Below are 20,183 nucleotides of genomic sequence, written 5' to 3' on the forward strand. Positions count from 1 at the left end.
AATGTATGAATATGCTGGGCCATAGCATTAAAATTATTATTATATTAACAATTAATTTCACCTATTTATTTTTACTTTTTAAACGTGATTACTAGAAAATTTTAGGTTACATTTCTAACTCACATTATATTTCTACTGGACAGGGCTGGTATTGAGTATACATTGGAACTATATTCTGAAGACTTGATGAAACAAATTAGCTAATGTCTACCTCCCTAACAATCATCATAAATATAATAGAAAAAGAAAATATAGAGGCTGGGCACTGTGGTTCGAGCACACCTGTAATCCCAGCACCTCCTGTAATCCAGAGGCCAAGGGAGGCGGATCACTTGAGCTCAGGAGTTCAAGACCAGCCTGGGCAACATGGCAAAACCCAGTCTCTACAAAACATACAAATATTAGCCAGGCGTGGTGGTGCATACCTATATGTTTATGCCACTGCACTGCAGCCTGGGTGACAAAGCGAGGTCCTGTATTAAAAAAAAAAAAAAAAAAAGGACCAGGTATGGTGGCTCATGCCTCTAATCTCAGCATTTTTGGGAGGCTGAGGCAGACGGCTCACCTGAGATCAGGAGTTTCACCATGTTGGCCAGAACAGCCTGGCCAGCATGGTGAAACCCCGTCTCTACTAAAAATATTTTTTTAAAAATTAGCCAGGAGTGGTGGCGCATGCCTGTAATCCCAGCTATTTGGGAGGCTGAGGCAGGGGAATCGCTTGCACCTTGGAGGCGGAGGTTGCAATGAGCCAAGATGGTGCAACTGCACTCCAACAGAGTGAGGCAACAGAGTGAGGCTCTGTCTCAAAACAAACAAACAAAAAATTAATTAATTAAAATAAAAACACAAAAATTAGCCAGGTGTGATGGTGGGTGCCTGTAATCCCAGCTACTTGGGAGGCAAAGGCAGAAGAACTGCTTGAACCCAGGAGGTGGAGGTTGCAGTGAGCAGAGGTCGTGCCACTGCACTCCAGCCTGGGTGACAGAGGGAGACTCTATCTCAAAAAAAAAAAGAAGAAAATTTAAAATTTTCTTGAAAGAAATGATAATAGGCCGGGTGCGGTGGCTCAAGCCTGTAATCCCAGCACTTTGGGAGGCCGAGCTGGGTGGATCACGAGGTCAGGAGATTGAGACCATCCTGGCTAACATGGTGAAACCCAGTCTCTACTAAAAATACAAAAAACTAGCCGGGCGAGGTGGCGGGCGCCTGTAGTCCCAGCTACTTGGAGGCTGAGGCAGGAGAATGGCGTAAACCCGGGAGGCGGAGCTTGCAGTGAGCCGAGATCGCGCCACTGCACTCCAGCCTGGGCGACACAGCGAGACTCCGTCTCAAAAAAAAAAAAAAAAAAGAAAGAAATGATAATGGAAACACAACGCACCAAAACATATGGGATACAGCAAAAGCACTACTCAGAGTGAAGTTTATCACTGAGTGCCTACATCAAAAAAGAGGAAGAACTCCAAACAACTTAATGATGATTCTTAACTAGAAAAGCAAAGGCAAACCAAACCCAAAGTTAATTGAAGAAAAGAAATAATAAAGATCAGAATAGAAATAAATGAAATTGAAATGAAAAAAATATATATATAAAAGATCAATGAAGGCCAGTGGTGGTGACTCATGCCTATAATCCCAGCAGTTTGGGAGGCTGAGGTGGGTGGATCACTTGAGGCCAGGAGTTCAAGAGCAGCCTGGCCATCACAGCAAAACCCCGTCTCTACTAAAAATACAGAAATTAGCCTGGTATGCCTGCAGTCATAGCTACTAGGGAGGCCGAAGCACGAGAATTGCTTGTGCCTGGGAGGTGGAGGCTGCAGTGAGCTGAGATTATGCCATTGCACTCCAGCCTGGGCAATGGAGTGAGACTCTGCCTCAAAAAAAGAAAGAAATCTAGAAAAAAAGGCTGGGTACAGTGGCTCACACCTGTAATCCCAGCACTTTGGGAGGCCAAGGCAGGTGAATCACCTGAGGTCAGGAGCTCAAGACCAGCCTGGGCAACATGGTGAAACACAGACTCTACTAAAAATACAAAAATTAGCCAGGTGTGGTGGCAGGTGCCTCTAATCCCAGCTACTTGGGAGGCTGAGGCAGGAGAATCGCTTGAGCCCGGGAGGTGGAGGTTGCAGTGAGCCCAGATCGCGCAACTGAACTCCAGCCTGGGCAACAGAGTGAGACTCTGTCTCAAAAAAAAGTTAATAAAGTGTGTGTGTGTGTGTGTGTGTGTGTGTGTGTGTGTGTGTATAAAAAAAGGAGAATGAGAATTTGTCTCCAAACTTATCATAGGAAAAGGAGTTCCAAAGTGTGATAAACAGTTGTCATTCTTTAAGAAAAATAACCCTAATGTTGAGGACAACTAAGCTAAATTATCTCAGTGCCAATATTCTTTCAACATCCTTCAGCTTCTTTTTGCTATTTCCCTTGTTAAGCCGTCTTCTGTTTTGGATGTGCCTTCCGTTTGTCAAGATGAAGAAATTTTTCTGAATCAGGTGGCACAGCTTAGGAAACCGCCAAGCCGGGTTGCTTAAATAAAAACCTGTCTTCCAGAAAGAAAATACTCTAGATAACCTATTGGAAGCTGGTTACAAAAGCTTTTTACATCCCAGAAATTTCCCACCTAGGTATTTCCCCCAAGAGAAATGAAAACCTAAGTCCATTTTCAAAAAGTATACATGTCAAGGTTGCAGTGAGCTATCACTGTGACACTGCACTCCAGCCTGGGTGACAGAGCAAGACCCTGTCTCAAAAAAAAAAAAAAAAAAAAAAAAAGCCCTGTACATGAACATTCATATTAACTTGTTCATAGTAACCAAAACTGTGCATCAGCTGAGGAATGGATAACAAATTGCAATATAATCATTCAGTGGAATACTACTAAACAGTAAAAGGGAATTAATTACTTGTATATGGAACAAAATAAATGAATCTCAAAACAACTACGCTTAGTGAAAGATGCAATAGAAAAAAGGGTACTGCTAAGAGATGAAACCTAGACATTTCCTTTCCAGTAATGCAATACGTCTCAACTCTTCACTCATGCTAGATTTGATTTTGTTTGTTTGTTTTGAGACAGGGCCTTGCTCTGTCAGCCAGGCTGGAGTCCAGTGGCATGATCGTGGCTCGCTGCAGCCTTGATCTCCCTGGTTCGGTCAATCCTCCAATCTCAGCCTCCTGAGGAGCTGGGAATACAGGTGCATACCACCTGGTTAATTTTTTTTTTTATTTTTAATAGAGACAGGATCTTGTTATGTTGCCCGGGCTGGTTTCAGGCTCCTGAGCTCAAGTGGCCCGCCCACCTTGGCCTCCCAAAGTGCTGGGATTACACGTGTGAGCCACCAGGCCCAGCCTCATGCTGTATTTGGAGACCGTGTTTGAAACCCCAGAGTAATGGACACAGATAAACTAGAGAATGAGCACATAAAAATACCATGGTAAGGAGACAACATTCAAGAACAAGGTCTCGGATCAGAGAATATTTGGCATGAAGATGTCTTTGCTGCAGTCTGAATGCTCATGGATCCCTGGCCCCAAATTCATATGTTGAGACCTAATCCTCAATGTGATGGTATTAAGAGGTGGAACCTCTGAGAGGTGATTAGGTCCACTCTCACGAATGGGATTCGTGCTCTTTTAAAAAATGCCTGAGGGAGCTTGTTTGCCCTCTTCCACTTTGTGAGGACACAGAAAGGATTGCCATCTAGCAAGAAGGCCCTCGCCAGAATCTGTTGGTGCCTTGATGATCTTGGACTTCCAAGCCTGCAGAACTGTAAGAAATAAATTTATGTTGCTTAAAAGCCAAAAAAAAAAAAAAAAAAAAAAAAAAAGGACAGAAAGAAAAAGAAAAAGAAAAAAGGGTATTTGGCCAGGCGTGGTGGCACATCCTGTAGTCCCGGCTACTCAGGAGGCTGAGGCATGAGAATCACTTGAACCTGGGAGGCAGAAACTGCAGGAAGCCAAGACTGCACCACTGTACTCCAGCCTGGGCGAAAGAGAGAGACTCTATCTCAAAAAATAAAGAAAAAGAAAAAGAGAAAAGGGTACACTGTATGATTTCATTTATAAACTAAACTACAGGTAATAGAAAACAGAACAGTGGTTGCCTAAGGTGGAGCATTAGGGATAGACTGAATGCAAAGTGGCAAGATGAAATTTTCTAAGAAAATGAGCATGTTCAATTTCTTGATTGGAGTGGTGTTTAGAAGAGTTACATTTGCCACAAAAAAAAAAAGGCATCAACCTGCACGCTTAAAACGTGTGAATTTTACTGTATGTAAGTTACACTTCAATAAAGTTGATTTATCATAAAGAAAATGAAAGAAATGATTTATCAAAAAGAAAATGAGGAAGGGAGGGAGGAAGGAAGGAGGAACAAAGGGAAGGAGGGAAGGGCAGAAAGAAAAGTGCTTTGGAGAGTAAATCCCTGGAGGCCATAGATCAGAAACAGGAGCACAGGGTGGTATCAAACTTTGTTCAACATGTAGAAGGCAACCTCAAAGGTGAACAGAAGAGTTTGTAACAGAAATGCATATATGGTGAGCCCCAAGAGCTCTTCCAAAAGGAGAACCAGAAATTCTAAACCTAGGGATAATGCCCAGTATAGAACAAGAGATAGTTGTCAGACTTTGGAGACAAGTGCAAATCAGGCAGACTGCATAAGCATAACCAAAGCTTAATGGATTGATGTCAACTTGAAGTAAGGTTTGTAATAGCATAACATTCTGTCCTTGGCCCTGTTTGATTTAACAGTTTTGTAAATGATTTGGAAGAAGCAGCTGAGGAAAAATCACAAATAAGATAGATTATATAATAAGGAACAGAAATTAAATCTCCAGCAATAGCAATGGGATTAATGTAAGAAAAAAGTATAGTCCTGCAGGTAAGTCTTCAAAACTAACTGCACCAATCAAGATGTCACTTAACAGCAGCATATATTTTTAAAAGACTGAGACCAGGCATGGTGGCTCACGCCTATAATCCCAGCACTTTGGGAGGCGTAGGCAGGCAGATCGCTTGAGCTCAGGAGCTCAGGAGACCAGCCTGGGAAACATGGTGAAACCCTATCTCTACCAAAAATACAAAAATTAGTCAGGAATGGTGGCACATGCCTGTATTCCCTCAGGAAACTGAGGTGAGAGGACCACTTGAACCTAGGAGGATAGCGCCACTGCACTACAGCCTGGCAATAGAGTGAGACCTTGTCTAAATAAATAAATAAATATTTAAAAAAGACTGACGGGCTTTAGGGGACAGAGTTCAAAATGAATAACTAACGTGATATGAAAGAAAGAAAAAGCAAATTCAGTCTTAGTTATATTATTATCTAAAGAGAAAAATGATCACTCCTAAATCTAAAGAGAAAGATTACAGGCGTGCATCACTTAAGGACAGGGATACATTCCGAGAAATGTGTGATTTGGTGATTTTTATCATTGTCCCAATCATAGAGCAGTGGTCCCCAACCTTCTTGGCACCAGGGACCGGTTTTGTGGAAGACAATTTTTCCACGGATGGTGGGGGGATGGTTTCAGGATGAAACTGTTCTACCTCAGATCATCAGGCATTAGTTAGATTTTCATAAGGAGCATGCAACCTAGATCCCTCATGTGGGCAGTTCGGGCTCCTATGAGAATTTAATACTACTGGCCACTGATCTGACAGGAGGCGGAGCTCAGGCAGTAATGCTTGCTGGCCCGAGGGCTCACCTCCTGCTGTGCAGCCAGGTTCCTAACAGGCCAGAGACAGGTAATGGTCCATGGCCCAGGGGTTGAGGACCCCTGTCATAGAGTATACTTACACAAGATGGTATAGCCTACTACACATCTAGGCTGTATGGTATAGCCTATTGCTTCTAGGCTACAAACCTATACCTCAAGTTACTGTACTGATTACTGCAGGCAACTGTAACACAATGATAAGTATTTGTGTATCTAAACATATCTAAACCTAGAAAAGGTAAGTAAAAATATGATATAAAAGATTTAAAATGCCTGGGTACGGTGGCTCACAACTGTAATCCTAGCAATTTGGGACACCGAGGAAGGAGGATCGCTTGAGCCCAGGAGTCCGAAACCAACCTGGGCAACATAGGGAGATCCCATCTCCACAAAAAAATTAAAAATTATCTGGGCATGGTGGTGCATGCCTGTGATTCCCAGCTACGCAAGATGTTGAGGTGGGAGGATTACTTGGACCCAGGAGGTAGAAGCTGTGGTGAGCCATGATCACACCACTGCGCTGCACTCCAGCCTGGGTGAGAGAATGAGACCCTGCCTCAAATAACAATAATAATAAATTTTTAAAAGATAATAAAAAGGTACACCTGTATAGGGCACTTACCATGAGTGAAGCTTGCAGAACTGGAAGTTGCTCTGGGTGAGTCAGTGAGTGAGTGGTGAACATAAGTGAAGGCCTAGGACATTACTGTACACTATTGTAAACTTTATAAACTCTGTACACTTAGGCTACACTCAATTTATAAAATAATACGTTTATTTCTCCAATAATAAATTTACCTTAGCTTACTGTAACTTTTTTACTTTATAAGCTTTGTTTGCTTGTTTGTTTGTTTGTTTGAGATGGGGTCTCACTCTGTCACCGGGGCTGGAATGCAGTGGTGCAATCTCAGCTCACTGCAACCTCTGCCTCCCAGGCTCAAGCGATCCTCCCACCTCAACCTACTGAGTAACTGGGACCACAGAGTAGCTGGGACCACAGGCGCATGCCACCACGCCAGGATAATTTTTTGTATTTTTGATAGACAGGGTTTCACCATGATTCCCAGGCCAGTCTCGAACTCCTGAGCTCAAGTGATCTGCCTGCCTCGGCCTCCTAAAGTACAAACTTTTTAATTATTTTTAACTTTTTGACTCTTTTGTAATAACACTTAGCTTAAAGCACAAACATTATACAGCTGTACAAAAATGTTTTCTTTCTTTATATCCCTATTCTATAAGCTTTTTTCTGTTAACATTATTAATTTTACTTTTTAAACTTTTTGTTAAAAACTAAGTCACACACACACACATTATTAGCCTAGGCCTACACAGGCTCAGAATTATCATTATCACTGTCTTCCACCTCCACATCTTGTCCCACTGGAAGTTCTTCAGGGGCAATAAAATGCATGGACCTGTCACCTGCTATGATAACAATGCCTTCTGGAATACCTCCTGAAGGAACTGCCTAAGGCCATTTTACAGTTAACTTTATTTTTTACAAATAGAAGGAGTACACTCTAAGATGATGATAAAAAATAGTATAAGATAGCATAGTATGGTATAGTGAATACATAAACCAGTAGCATAGTCATTTCTTATCACCATCAAGTATTATGTACTGTATATAAATGTACGTGCTATAGTTTTTTTTTTTTTTTTTTTTTTTTTTTGAGACGGAGTCTCGCTCTGTCACCCAGGCTGGAGTGCAGTGGCCGGATCTCAGCTCACTGCAAGCTCCGCCTCCCCGGTTCACGCCATTCTCCTGCCTCAGCCTCCTGAGTAGCTGGGACTACAGGCGCCTGCCACCTCGCCCGGCTAAGTTTTTGTATTTTTAGTAGAGACGGGGTTTCACTGTGTTAGCCAGGATGGTCTCGATCTCCTGACCTCGTGATCCGCCCGTCTCGGCCTCCCAAACTGCTGGGATTACAGGCTTGAGCCACCTCGCCCGGCCCGTGCTATAGTTTTAAACAACTGGCAGCACAATAGATTTGTTTACACCAGCATCACCACAAACACATGAATAAAGCATTGCTCTACAACTTTATAACAGCTCTGACATCACTAGGTGACAGGAACTTTTCAGCTCCATTAAAATCTTCTGGGACCACTGTTGTATATGCTGTCCTTTGTTGACTGAAATGTCATTACGCAGCACATGACTGTATTTTATGCAGATCATATCAAACATAGAGAATTGTGTTCTATTCTGGGTACCACACTTTAAGAAATAACATGAAAAGAACAGAGGATGTTTAAAGGATAGCAAACAAAATGATAAGGGGACTAGAAGCCAGGTAATATAAGGAATGTTTGAACAAACTAAGAATGCTCAATCTGAAGACACGTTCTGGGGTAAAAGATAAGTTATCTTCAAATAGTTGAAGATGACATGCAGAAAAGGAGTTACATTTATTTAGCCCCAATGGGTGTAATTATCTAGACACATTTCTATTCCTTCTTGGTCTTTAATTTTTTTTTTTTTTTAAGACAGGATCTCACTCTGTCACCCAGGCTGGAGTATAATGGAGCAATCAAGGCTCACTGCAGCCTCCACCTCCTAGGCTCAAGCGATCCTCCCTCCTCTGGCTCCTGACACTAGTACAGGCATGCAACACCACACCCAGTTTTTTTTTTTTTTTTTTAATTTCTGCTAAACTCTCAGAAACACAGTGTTCGTTGTAGCATTGTTGTTTGTAATAGCAAATATTTGAAACAATGTTTATGTCCAACAAAGGAGACCGAATGAATAAATTGTGGTACATTTACATTCAATGAAATAACTACTCATCAGCAGTGAAAATAAATGAACTAAAAATATTCATATGGGTAAATATTGAAAACACAGCCTGGCACAGTGGCTCACTCCTGTAATCCTAGCACTTTGGGAGGCCGAGGCAGGCGGATCACCTGAGGTCAGGAGTCCAAGACCAGCCTGGCCAATACGGTGAAATCCCGTTCCTACTAAAAATACAAAAAATTAGGCGGGCATGGTGGTGCGTGCCTGTAATCCCAGCTACTCAGGAGGCTGAGGCAGGAGAATCACTTGAACCTGGGAGGCAGAGGTTGCAGTGAGCCGTGGTCACACCATTGCACTCCAGCTTGGGCAGTAAGAGCAAAACTCCAGCTAAAAAAAAAAAAAAAAAAAAATATATATATATATATATATATATATAAACACAATGCTGAGCAAAAAAAGGAAAAAAGAAGACAAGCTGCAGGAGAAAGAAATATAAAATAACTATTTATATAAAATTTAAAAAGAAAAATGGTACATGTAATCTTTTAGTGCTTTGAAATATCTGAAGCACATGGCAAACTTAAGATTTGACAGAACTCAGTGGTAGGTACATAGATGTTCATTATGTTATTTTGTATACTTTTCTGTGTGATTCAAATATTTATGTAAATACAAAGTATCAAATATTATCTACTTAAGAATCATAATCCTTATTCCATCTTTATACCTTTAAGATATTTTATCTTAATTTAAAACTTAAATTAAATAGTAGTGGGCTTTACTGTTATCGTTTTAAAATAACAAATATTGGCCTGGCATGGTGGCTCACAACTGTAATCCCAGCACTTTGGGAGGCCAAGGCAGGTGTATTAACTGAGGTCAGGAGTTTGAGCCCAGCCTGACCTACATGGTGAAACCCTGTCTCTACTAAATACAAAAAAATTAGCCAGGCGTGGTGGTGCGGGCCTGTAGTCCCAGCTACTCAGGAGGCTGTGGCAGGAGAATCGCTTGAACTCAGGAGGCAGAGGTTGCAGTGAGCCGAAATGGCACTACTGCACTCCAGCCTGGGCGACAAGAGCAAAACTCTCTCTCAAAACACAAACCAAACAAACAAAAAACAAGTATTAACAAAATATTGACCTGAACTTTTTAAAATCATAGATTTGTAGCCACATTTCTTACCACCTATTTCATTATTATATGAATGTGAAGGTACCACAGGTCTCATTATTCCCCAGAAACAAAGAAAGTACTATAAACTCTCCTATATCTAGCACAGTTGAGGAATCTGGTGCTCTGGTCAATCAAATTGCTTTTGTTTATTAAGAGTTCCCATAAATAGCAAACACGGATTACCAATTTTCCAAAGAATTAAGACACAACAAAATGCACTTAAATCTAAAACTACACAGGATATAATTTATTTTTCACAGATGATTATGGAAAGGCACTCCAAGATCTTGCAGTAATTTTTTAAACTTATTTTTATTGCAATAGATTTATCTTTCAGATTAAACGTTTTATTTTGCATGTCATAAAAATCTTGAAAAAAAAAACAAGTTATGAATTGTGAATTCTGTCTCCCTACACTAGTTCATGAAAAGGTTCCCAGTGTGTTAAAAATCGACATTGTTTCTGGTACATAAATGGGAAAACCTGGAGCTAACGACACTGCAAAAAGACAAAACTCAGAAACAAAATACTTAGATTTTTTTTTTTTTTTTTTTTTTTGAGACGGAGTCTCACTCTGTCGCCCAGGCTGGAGTGCAGTGGCGCGATCTCTGCTCACTGCAAACTCCGCCTCCCAGGTTCAAGTGATTCTCCTGCCTCAGCCTCCTGAGTAGCTGGGATTACCACGCCTGGTTAATTTTTGTATTTTTAGTAGAGACGGGGTTTCACCATGTTGGGTCAGGCTGGTCTCGAGCCCCTGACCTTGTGATCCACCCGCCTTGGCCTCCCAAAGTGCTGGGATTACAGGCGTGTGCCACCACGGCCAGCAATATTTAGATCTTAAATGAAGCAGCAGTTTGACATTATTTTGTACTACCACGTAAAGCTACGTACCTTTAAAGTCCATGGAAAGAAAATCATCTTTGTCCATTTTTAAATCTCTGGCTCAAGCCTATGAAATAACAACATATTTTTAATACTCTGTTTTATCCTCTAGTTTCTCAACAAATTTCTTTCCAGTGAAATGTTTCCCGTTACTTGTTATCCAAAGGCAGAAAAAAAGGCCGAGTAAAGTTAAAAGCCCATGAAAGGGCTTTTATGAGGGGCAGGACCAGGCTGCCAAGTTACATCAAAGGGACCTTTTCTTACCATAAGTCTGCCTGGCAACGGGGGAAGTGGAGCTGAGTGGTACCCTGTGATTGGTCTGGCTGGGTCTCGCTGCTTCTTCCTAATTGGTTCAAAATCCACATCCGCTACCAACCGCACATTCAAAGCATCCAATCACTCATGGTCCTTTTTCCCGCTCTATGAGAAAACTAGCACCTTCAGCATACTGCCCCCAACGGTCATCAACAGTCCCACTTCAGTGTAATTTAGGTCCTTCAGCATCTAAACAACAATAACTACTATCTCCGGTTTTCGGTGGCCCATCATTGCTCCCCATACTCCTCTATCCTCATCAAAAAACATTTTGTTGTCCCCAGCGGTCATCAACAGTCCGGCTTCAACGTATTTTAGGTCCTTTAGCATCTAAACTACAGTAACTACTATCTCCGGTGTTCAGTGGCCCACCACCGCTCCCCATACTCCTCCATCCTCGTCAAAAAACATTACGTTTGCCCATCTTCGCTCGCCTTGAGAGTCACGAGCAGTTCGGTAGTACAAAGTCACTGCCTTAGGGCCACTCTAAAAAGTTTTGACCTAATGGCTATAATATATTCTTGCTGGTTATAAACTACCCAGCTAACTTACGCTTGAAGCCTATTCTACCCCTTCCTGCCCACTAAATCACTCACCTCAGCCGCAGCCACCAATGCCGCCCTGCTCTCTCCACAACCTCCGTCCACAGCGCACGAGGACGTTCAGAAAGCTCCGCCCCCTAGCGTCGTTAGCGGCGTCACCCTAGGCCACTAAAGCCACTCCCACTTGGCCTTTACCCTGTGTCACGGAGCGTAAGCGGTGCGACCCAAACTAGACCTTAGATCCTGGGGATGCAGTTCAGAGAGTCAGTCACTGGGTGAGTTCAGGGTGAGAATCACTGAGAGTAAGCAAATATGATGTAGTACTGGAAGCATACGACAATGAATTGAAGGAAAAGTGCAGATGGCCAGGATTACCGCCGAAAGGAGAGCAAGACTTCACACACAAAAAAGAACAGGAAAAGAAATAAAGCAAGTAGACACTGTTGATCACTGGTTATGCAAGAGTGACAAAGGTCAGAAATAGCAGAAATATTAGAAGCTGAAGAGACTAGTCGAGGCCAGCCTGAGCAACAAGCCAGACTGCACCTGAACCAAAAAAAAAAAAAAATCCAGGTGTGGTGGCGCAGGCCTGTAGTTCCAGCTACTTGGGAGACTGAGGTGGAAGGATCTTTTGAGCCTGAGAGTTTAGGTCCAATAAGCCATGATCCCGCCACTGCACTCCAGCCTGGGCGACAGCGAGACCATGTCTCTTAAAAATAAAAAATAAGTCAGGGGCGGTGGCTCAAGCCTGTAATCCCAACACTTTGGGAGGCCAAGGCAGGTGGATCACCTGACATTGGGTGTTCCAGACCAGCCTGACCAACATGGAGAAACCCCGTCTCTACCAAAAATACAAAATTAGCCGGGCGTGGTGGTGCATGCCTGTAATCCCAGCTACTTGGGAGACTGAGGCAGGAGAATCACTTGAACCCAGGAGGCAGAGGTTGCAGTGAGCCGAGACATTGCACTCCAGCCTGGGCAACAAAAGCAAAACTCCGTCTCAATAAATAAATAAATAGGCCGAGCACGGTGGCTCACGCCTATAATCCCAGCACTTTGGGAGGCCAAGGCGGGCGGATCACCTGAAGTCAGGAGTTCGAGACCAGCCTGACCAACATGAAGAAACTCTATCTCTACTAAAAAATTACAAAATTAGCCAGGCGTGGTAGCACATGCCTGTAACCACTTACTCGGGAGGCTGAGGTGGGAGAATCGCTTGAACGCGGGAGGCGGAGGTTGAGGTGAACCAAGATGACACCATTGCACTTCAGCCTGGGCAACAAGAGCAAAACTCCGTCTCAAAAAAAATAAAATAAAATAAAATAAAATAAAAATAAACCTTTTATTTCTGAGACATTTCTGTTGCCATGCCTTTGTCCAATTATTAAGAAACTAGGAGACTCCTCTGCAGTCTCACAGCAAGCTCCTGTGTCCCATCCATCTCCAAACCAAATGGCTTGAGGGATGGAATATGTAAGTAAAAATTTCATTCCCTCTAAATCTAAGCATGATGCTAATCTCCACTCGGAGTGTGAAAACATGATGCCTCCAGATTTGTAGACAAACACAAAATCAAAACATTAATAAGCCTCCCACTTCCTCCTATACACCCCTCTTTTAAGCCTTGTGCACCTCAGGCCAGATATGGAGCTGGCTAACAGGATAAAGAAGAGAGATTGTGGCTCCAGTTTCTGGGAACATTAACAGAGTTCCTTCCTGATCCTGAAAGTCTCAGAATCAGTCATTAGATCTCATGGACAAGATGAGATTTCTAAAAGTAATTTATTTTCCCTCTTCAAAATTGTATCTAGATTACATAGTACAATGAAGAAAAATGGGAAAACAGAAAGTACTGCTATTAATTCCTCTTCTTTTGCATCCTGCAATTTGGTATGTCTTTATTTCATAATCCTCGATTGCCATATTAGGGAAAGAATTCTGATGAAAAGGAGCAGTGGAGTATGCCACAGTTAACTGACTCTCCATGCACCATATACTGTGTGGCCTTGAGCCAGTTTTAAGAATCTTGGCGTCTAAATTGGGCATGGTGATTCACACCTGTAATCCCAACACTTTGAGAAGCTGAGACAGAAGGAATCCTTGAGCCCAGGAGATCAAGACCAGCCTGGGCAACATAGTGAGATCTTGTCTCTATACAAAATAATAATAATAATAATAACAATTAAAATTTAAAAAGAGCCTGAGTGCAGTGGCTCATACCTGTAATCCCAGCACTTTGGGAGGCAAGGGTGGGAGGATCACTTCAGCCCAGGAGTTTGAGACCAGCCTGGACAAAACAGTGAGACCACATCTCTAATTTTTTTTCTTTCTTTTTCTTTTTTTTTTGTTTTTTGTTTTTTGTTCTTTTCGAGACGGAGTCTCACCCTGTCACCCAGGCTGGAGTGCAATGGCGCGATCTCAGCTCACTGCAACCTTTGCCTCCCGGGTTCAAGAGATTATCCTGCCTCAGCCTCCCAAATAGCTGGGATTACAGGCGCTTGCCACAAAGCCCAGCTAATTATGGTATTTTTAGTAGAGATGGGGTTTCACCATGTTAGTCAGGCTGATTTTGAACTCCTGACCTCAGGAGATCCACCTGCCTTGACCTCCCAAAATGCTGGGATTACAGGTGTGAGCCACCGTGCCCAGCCTCTATTTTAAAAAATACATATATATTAAAAGAATCTTAGCACCTCAATTTCCTCACATGTACAATGGGAATAAAAGTAATTATAGGCCTCTGGTTCAATAGAATAATGCACATAAAGCATCTAGAACAATGGGTGGCTGGCATATAGTAGTAGTCACTTAACAAATGTTAGTTCCCATTATCATTTCCCATTTCCTGGTTGACAAACTTCCTACTTCCATTATCCCACCTAAGCCCCTGGTTCCACCATAACTTCTTTGTTCATGGATGAACAGATGAACAAGCAAGGTGGTAATTAGACCTCAGCTCTCAAGACTACAAGCAGCCCTTTCACATGCATCTTAGAGTTCTTAATGACTAATAATGTCTGTAGTAGAATGGATATTATACTATTCAGGATTATATAAGGCATATAGGAATCACATGACTCTATTGATGAATGTCGGTTGTAAATATGACTCCAAAGTTAGGGCTACTGAGCTGACACCAGTGCACTGAAAGGACCAGTGAATAAAGGAAAATATACGGAAAGGGTGAAAACCCTGATAATGCATGGATATCTTCAAATTTTTTGTTTGTTTTTTTATCCAGATGGCCTTCTTAGATGTTACAAGTAAATGAAAATTAAAAGAAACAGAAGAAAAAAGCAAAAGAGAAAGAAAGACAAGGAGAGCAGATAAAAGAAGCAGGTACATATTGAGGTGGATATGCAACAGCGAGCAGTAAAATGCCATTAAGTAGCACTCAACATGCTGTGGATTATCTTCCTTTACCCTCCTAACATAAGCTATACGTTTTCTGTCCTACCCTTTAACAAAATGTTACAGAAATGGTGAAATACATGGTACATAAGATGGCTGAACAGCTTGGACTCTAATGAGAGCCTATTAAAATTCTCATCAATAGAGTGGATTAAAAGACAGTAAGCAACCGAGAATGTAAATTAGTTAATAAAGTAGCATTACTCCCTGTTAAAAGAAGAGAAAGACTTCCAGAATAAATATGCAATTACATCAGGAAAATTCTAAAAACAAAATCATTAATGGAGGGAGGAAGAGGAGCTTGTTCTTCCAGATATTAAAACTATTGCAAATAAAATTGTGTGGCAATAGTGCAGACAGATAGATGAACAGAATAGAGTCCAGAAACAGACCCAAAAATAAATAGAAATTATTGAAATCAGTGGGGCAAAGAATTATTCAAGAAAAAGTGTTGAAATGACTGGAGAGCCATTTGTTAAGAAAAAAAAACAAAACTAGATCCTTACCTCTCATTTCATATACCAAAATAAATTCTACATTAATCAAAAATTAAATTCAATCATAAAATTTCTATTAAAAATAAGTGTGAATATCTTATAGTTTTATTAATATACTAAGATGTAGCCATTTTTTTTTAATTTTACCTAGTCAGCAAGATCTAAATATGATCTGGAAACCCAAATCAAAAAAGAAAAACAGTAAGTTTTACTACATAAAAAATAACTCTTCTGGTGTTTTAGACATGAAGTCCTTGCCCATGCCTATGTCCTGAATGGTATTGCCTAGGTTTTCTTCTAGGGTTTTTATGGTTTTAGGTCTAACATTTAAGTCTCTAATCCATCTTGATTTAATTTTTGTATAAGGAGTAAGGAAAGGATCCAGTTTCAGCTTTCTACTTATGGCTAACCAATTTTCCCAGCACCATTTATTAAATGGGGAATCCTTTCCCCATTTCTTGTTTTTGTCAGGTTTGTCAAAGATAAGATGGCTGTAGATGTGTGGTATTAATTCTGAGGTCTCTGTTCTGTTCCATTGGTCTATATCTCTGTTTTGGTACCAGTACCATGCTGTTTTGGTTGCTGTAGCTTTGTAGTACAGTTTGAAGTCAGGTAGCGTGATGCCTCCAGCTTTGTTCTTTTGACTTAGGATTGTCTTGGTGATGCGACGGCAACAAAAGCCATAACTGACAAATGGAATCTAACTAAACTAAAGAGCTTCTGCACAGCAAAAGAAACTACCATCATAGTGAACAGGCAACCTACAGAATGGGAGAAAATTTTTGTAATCTACTCATCTGACAAAGGGCTAATATCCAGAACCTACAAAGAACTGAAACAAATTTACAAGAAAAAAACAAACAACCCCATCAAAAAGTGGGCAAGGGATATGAACAGACATTTCTCAAAAGAAGACATGCATACAGTCAATAGGCACATGAAAAAATGCTTGTCATCACTGGTCATCAGAGAAATGCAAATCAAAACCACAATGAGATACCATCTCACACCAGTTAGAATGGCAATCATTAAAAAGTCAGGAAACAACAGGTGCTGGAGAGGCTGTGGAGAAATAGGAACACTTTTACACTGTTGGTGGGATTGTAGACTGGTTCAACCATTGTGGAAAACAGTATGGCAATTCCTCAAAGATCTAGAACTAGAAGTACCATATGACCCAGCCATCCCATTACTGGGTATATACCCGAAGGATTATAAATCATGCTGCTATAAAGACACATGCACACGTATGTTTATTGCAGCACTATTCACAATAGCAAAGACTTGGAATCAACCCAAATGTCCATCAGTGACAGACTGGATTAAGAAAATGTGGCACATATACACCATGGAATACTATGCAGCCATAAAAAAGGATGAGTTTGTGTCCTTTGTAGGGACATGGATGCAGCCAGAAACCATCATTCTTAGCAAACTATCACAAGAACACAAAACCAAACACCACATGTTCTCACTCATAGGTGGGAACTGAACAATGAGATCACTTAGACTCGGGAAGGGGAACATCAGACACCGGGGCCTATCATGGGGAGGGGGGAGGGGGGAGGGATTGCATTGGGAGTTATACCTGATGTAAATGACGAGTTGATGGGTGCTGACGAGTTGATGGTTGCAGCACAGCAACATGGCACAAGTATACATATGTAACAAACCTGCACATTATGCACATGTACCCTAGAACTCAAAGTATAATAATAATAAATTTAAAAAAAAAAAAAAGAAAATGTGGCACATATACACCATGGAATACTATGCAGCCATAAAAAAGGATGAGTTCGTGTCCTTTGTAGGGACATGGATGCAGCTGGAAACCATCATTCTCAGCAAACTATCACAAGAACAGAAAACCAAACACCGCATGTTCTCACTCATAGGTGGGAATTGAACAATGAGATCACTTGGACTCTGGAAGGGGAACATCACACACCGGGGCCTATTATGGGGAGGGGGAAGGGGGAGGGATGGCATTGGGAGTTATACCTGATGTAAATGACTAGTTGATGGGTGCTGACAAGTTGATGGGTGCAGCACACCAACATGGCACAAGTGTACATATGTAACAAACCTGCACGTTGTGCACATGTACCCTAGAACTTAAAGTATAATAAAAATAAATAAATAAATAAAAATTTAAAAAAATAACTCTTCTGAGTGGCACTATAAGCAAGGCTGAAAGACAAACCACAGACTAAAAAAAGGTTTTTTCAACACATGTGACAGATAGAGACTTAACATCTCTAACATAAAAAGAACTCTTCAAATTAAAAAGAAAAAGACAAATACTCTGGTGAATAAAAGCTCAAAGGACATGATCAGACAAACTACGTAGGAAAAAATACAACCAACAAACACATAAAAAGATACTCGGTTGGGCCAGAAGGCATATGCCTGTAATCCCAGCACTTTGGCAGTCCGAGGCGGGAGGATTGCTTGAGTCCAGGAGCTTGAGACCAACCTGGGGAATGTTGTGAGACTTCGTCTCTATACAAAATTAGCCAGGCCTGGTGACGGACACTTGTAGTCCCAGCTACTCTGGAGGTTGAGGTGAGAGGATTGCTTGAGCCCAGGAGGTGAAGGTTGCAGTGAGCTGATATCACACCATTGCACTCCAGCCTGGGCGACAGATGACCTCTGGCTCAAATATTAATTAATTAATTAAAACTTTTTAAAAAATAAAATAAAAAAGATACTCAACCTCACTAGTAATCGTAGATATTCAAATCAAAGCAAGGTAAATTTTTAATCTATCAGATTGGCAAAGGTTAAAAAGATGAGGAAAACCTTAAATTTGGCAAAATATACAAAACAGGCACTCTTGGGCACTGTTGGTAGGAATACAAATTAAATTAATGCAACTTTCTGGAAGAAAGGCAGTTTGGCAATATATATCAAAATCTTAAATGTGTGTACCTTGTCACCCAACAATTACCCTTTTAGGATTTTTCCAAAAGAAGAAATTGGAAAAATTTGCAAAGACAGATTAACGGAAACATTCACCGAAACATTGTAAACCACGTAAATGTTCACCAGCAGACTACTGGTGAAGTTATACAACTACATTAGTTGTATATGGAACATATATTATGGTTTGGAATACGCATACAACCTTTAAAAACTGTTGTGATGGCTGGGCACAGTTGGGAGGCTGAGGCAGGTGGATCACCTGGGGTCAGGAGTTCCAGACCAGTCTGGCCAACATGGTGAAACCCCGTCTCTACTAAAAATACAAAAATTAGCTGGGCATGGTGGTGGGTCCCTGTATTCCCACCTATGAGGGAGGCTAAGGCAGGAGAATGGCTTGAACCCGGGAGGCGGAGATTGCAGGGAGCCAAGATCGTGACACACACTCCAGCCTGGGTGACAAAGAGAGACTCCATCTCAAAAAAAAAAAAAAAAAAAAAAAGGAAAAGGAAAAGGAAAACTGTTGTGATGGTTCAAATCAGGGTGCCCCCTCATAAAAAATAAAAATAAAAATAAAAAAACGAAAGATTGCAAAAACAACCGGGCTTAATGCCTCACATCTACAACCCCAGCACTTTGGGAGACCAAGATAAGAGGACCACTTGAGACCAGGAGTTTGACTAGCCTGGAAAACAATTTATAACAATTTCATAGTTATAAAATTAGGGAAATGTCTACATTCTACTGTTGAGATTTTAGAAGAAAAATGTTTTTAGAAAAGGTATGTATTTATGTAAAACCGAATGCATATTTAAACAAAAATGTCTGGAAGAGTATTTACCAAAATGTTAACAATGTTTATCTCTGAGTGGTGAGATTTGGGAGAATTTTACTTTCTTTCAGTTTTTTGGGTTTTGTTTTGTTTTGTTTTGTTTTGTTGCAAAGTCTTGCTCTGTCACTAGGCTGGAGTGCAATGGCACAATCTCGGCTCACTGCAACCTCTGCCTCCCCGGTTCGAGCGACTTTTCTGCCTCAGCTTCCCGAGTAGCTGGGACTACAGGCGCACTCCACCATGCCCAGTTAATTTTTTTTCTTTCTTTCTTTTTTTTTTTTTTAGTAGAGATGGGATTTCGCCATGTTGGCCAGGATGGTCTCAGTCTCTTGACCTTGTGATCTGCCTGCCTCGGCCTTCCAAAGTGCTGGGATTACAGGCGTGAGCCACCGTGCCCAGCTGTTTTTTTGTTTTGTTTTTGAGATAGGGTCTCACTCTGTTGCCCAGGCTGGAGTGCAGTGGCATGATCTCAGCTCACTGCAACCTCCACCTCTGGTTCAAGCGATTCTCCTGCCTCAGTCTCCCAAGTAGCTGGGACGACAAGCATGCACCACCACACCCAGCTCATTTTTGTATTTTTGGTAGAGACGGAGTTTCACCACGTTGGCCAGGCTGGTCTTGAACTCCTGACCTCAGGGGATCCACCCACCTCGGTCTCTCAAAGTGCTGGGATTACAGACATGAACCACCGCATCCGGCCCCATTTTTCAGTGTTTTTAAATTTTCTACAATAAACACATATTTTTATCATTAGGGAGAAAAAGAGACACTATTTTCATTTTTAAAACTCCACAGGAAAATGAAGGAGTTCTTATCTGATGGGCATGCATTTTCTCAATAAAGTATGAGGCAAAGTCAACAGCAGAGAGTAGGAGGGAGAGATTTGAAGAATGTGAATAAGGTAAGAATGAGTGGTTTTAGAGAGTGGGAGAATTAAGAGTAAAGGGGGATTTTTAGCTATGTTGAAGACCTCGTTGATTAAGGTTGATTGTCACTAACCTGCCCATTGTGTGATTGTTTCCACCAATCCTCAACTATACAGGTTAAAGTATAAAGAAGATGAATGTGCGGATTCCTCCAGGAGATGGGGGGAGGGGAACTATGGAGTATTGTGTAGGCAGCTGAAGGTATTTGCAAGAGTCATAATAATAATAAATT

Source organism: Macaca mulatta, chromosome X (assembly GCF_049350105.2).
Source record: "Macaca mulatta isolate MMU2019108-1 chromosome X, T2T-MMU8v2.0, whole genome shotgun sequence".
In the NCBI taxonomy this organism is placed as follows: Eukaryota; Metazoa; Chordata; class Mammalia; order Primates; family Cercopithecidae; genus Macaca; species Macaca mulatta.